This window comes from Aythya fuligula, chromosome 4, assembly GCF_009819795.1.
Source record: "Aythya fuligula isolate bAytFul2 chromosome 4, bAytFul2.pri, whole genome shotgun sequence".
In the NCBI taxonomy this organism is placed as follows: domain Eukaryota; kingdom Metazoa; phylum Chordata; class Aves; order Anseriformes; family Anatidae; genus Aythya; species Aythya fuligula.
In genome coordinates this window covers 60,307,646-60,311,184 of record NC_045562.1, presented here as the reverse complement: position 1 = coordinate 60,311,184, position 3,539 = coordinate 60,307,646, and positions in this window count along the sequence as shown.

Genomic DNA, 3,539 nt, shown 5'->3' with positions numbered 1-3,539 from the left:
GAGTGTTCACCACCCTCTTCTTGGCCTCTGTTTCAAGTAGTGTTCATCATTTCTATAAATTAGGACACTTTTGGATGCCTAACTATTGTTACCACTGGCCACTTACATGACTAAAATCTTCTTGATGCAGGTATTGAGCTCACAGGTCTCAGACTTCATAAAATGGATTTTGTTCCCTAATTAGTCCAAATCATGTACTCACAGTGAGAAGGAGAAGTATATCAATGGTTTGACCACTATCTAGTATCTCTTAGCAATAATGGTGATAGCAAAAGTGTAGTAAAATAGTGTGTCATTCCTTTTTGACCAATGAAATTCATCATTATATTTAAATATAAAGCAGTAGGAATCTTTGTACCATAGTTTATCACATTTCATAATGTGCTTTTTGCAAGATATATGATTGAGGAAACTCAGCCTACAGTTATGCACAACCTTGAAAAATTAGGCCACTCACAAACCTGGTTGGTTTGCACAAGATTTAAAGGTGAAATTAACACCACATGTTAATTTCATAAATTTGAAATTTTACTCTATTTCATAAATATCATAAATTTGCCATGCAAGACTTCTAGGTATTGACTCATCTCTTCAAAATGTCTAACTACTTTTTCTCTGCATGCCTTAGACATGTATAGATATTTTTAGATGGCTATGACTGCACCTTTCCGTGCATAACAGATACAAATACCTGAGAGAATAAAAGAAAACACACAAACAAACAAAAAAAGAGGTTTGTGCAGTAATTATTGTACTTGATGAAATACTGGAGATGTGACACTGAGCCTTTCTTGGTGGGCTTGGAAGCTGAGTTCTTGTTCCTGCAGGCCTGAAGCCCACAAGCCTGTGGGTCTGACTCCATACAACAGGGGTCTCACTGCACACAACAGCTTTGCAAGGGGTTTTCTGCTCCCTTTATGCTCTTCACTGCTAAGTCTATGGAAAGCCAGAGAGATCCAGAATCCCATTGGCACAGAAGTACTGTATTTCCTATTTTAACCTGTGCCTTTAATCCACCTAACGCCTCGTTACTCAGGCTTTATGGGTGTAATCCAGATCCCACTGATCTGAATGGAAAACTGCCCACTGAGTCCACTGGGCTTTTGATCATGGCACATACATGCGGTGTTAATTTCACCTTTAAATCCTGTGTAAACCAACCAGGTTTGTGAGTGGCCTAATTTTTCAAGGTTGTGCATAACTGTAGGCCGAGTGAAAAGCAGGCTTCCTCCTGTGTACCCGACGTACAATCCTGCCAAGTACAGCACAAAGGAGGAAGAAAAGCAGGAATTTCTGGATGTGACTCTTTTCCTTACCCCACCCCAGTTCTTAGTTTGGAGGACCCCTGTGCCATGGACATTCACAAACTTGGCTTCAACACCTGGCCACACTGTCTAGCTCCAAACTTGGTCTGGCCTCAGAAGTGTTTTTCCTCAGAACCATGGGTGCCTCCCACAGAGAGCTGAAGGGGATGGAAAACATAAGCAGTCCCACAGGGAACTTAAATCCTAATTCAGGAGTACCAAAAATTGATTCTTTGCAGCTGTGGAACAATTTTTTCTTTCCTGAATTGAGGGAAGAAAAGCTCAAGGAGCTCCAATATATTTCTAGGAGCCAAATTTTTATTGTACTTGGAAATTTTTATTTGATCAGCAGCTTTGAGATTTGAAGAGGATTATTCACCTCCCTTCCTTGTTTCGAGAACTAGCATAAATAATCCATTTAGCGATAATGCTGTGCCTCCCAGTGTGCTTGTTTATCATTAGAGTTCTCCAGCTTTCAGTGGGCTAGTGCACTCTGATTGCTGGCTGGATTTACAATACAAATGTCATGCAGAAACTCTGTCTCTCTGTTTTCAAGCCAAAGCTCTTTATTTTTTACATTGGATTTGAGTTATACATTTATGGAATCATTGAAACAAAATGAAATTATTAAAATTTTCTCCATGTTTAAAATCACGTTGGACATTCGCTGTAACTAGAGTCCGGAGAGCCATATATTTTCATTTTCACTGTTTTTCTCTGAGGGTCATCAGCATGCATATCAACCACATGACCACCCTTTACTCACTCTGTAATGTTTTTCTCTAATTTTATCTGTATATTATACATATCCCTAGAAGAATCAGAGTTTTATGGGTTCTTTGCAGGTTACAAAGCTCTGTTGTGAGAGTACATGTGCCAAAATTAGGATCAATCATTAAAACCCTGCAGGAAACAAAAGAAAAAACAAAACAAACAAAAAAAACAAAAACCACCACCACCACCACCACCACCAACAACAAACTTTTCTTCATTAGTAAGATCTATGGGAATAACTCTAAGAAGGAAGAATGTGTCCCTAAAATCCTCCATAAAGTGCTTGGTGTAGTCCAACAGGCACAATTAAAATCAGTTTGGCAGGCTTTAAATGGATTACAAACAAACTGATAAATCTTCACTTGCAAATGTTGCTGGGGATTCGAAAGTGACTATGAAATTTCAGAACTTAGTGAATGTGGATTTATAGTATAGAATGAAATGGGAGAGATATCCTTGAAATAGTTTAATAATTTAATATTAAACTAAACTAGTTTATTTACTGTTATTTTATGTTTATTTACAGTTATTCATGTTTATTGCTGTTATTTAAAATTATTATTTAAACTAAAGAGTTTAGTTCAATAGAAAAACAAGAAGTAGGGTTATATTGCCCCTACATTGTCAATGAAGTATGACCCCTACCAAAATTATTATCCATATTTTAATTTCTGTATTTTTCGTATTATTCTGTATTATCCATATTTTAATTTCTCTCAGAAGAAAGAATTTGTGCCTACAATACATATGTACAGTTTAATGTTTTCCTAAGTAGAATATTAATGTTTCCTTAGTCTATATGTGAGCAAGGTATTCTCAAGTGTCATTAATTTCAATGGGATCTGTAACTGTTGAGTGTTACTAAATTTCTACTTGGAGATTGATCTATCTTTTATATTCTGATAACACACTTGTTGTATCTGAATAATAATGTTGTACAAGTAAAGGAATGCAGAGATCCAGGACAAGAAAACTTGTGCCCTGTGAATATTCTACAACCCCTTAATTTTAACAGGAATTGTCCACTTGCTATATATGTCACCAAAAAGATGAGCAACAACAAAACAATTTATCTTTGGCTTTAAAAAGTGTCAAAGTTTTTGAATGTTATGAAAATCAAGAATGCATCATATGATGAGGTAGGATAATTTAAATAAATCTGAACACTTTTTGTCTGAAACACCACTGTTTGAAGATATACCAAACTTCTTGTTAGCTTGTAATTTCCTATGTTTTGTACTGCTGCATTTTGTAATTTCTAATTAATGTGAAAGTTGAAATATCCCTGGGAAAGGCTGCTCTTATATTTCAAATGTGAGAGAAAGAAGGACTATGCAAATCCCCTCAAGAAAAATTGAATGAATATTTCTTATCCCATTGTGCAGAATTCCATCAATTTGGAAAAGTTAAGGAACCTGTCCAAAGTCAAATTGCTATAATCATGTGCTCCTAAATCTGTGC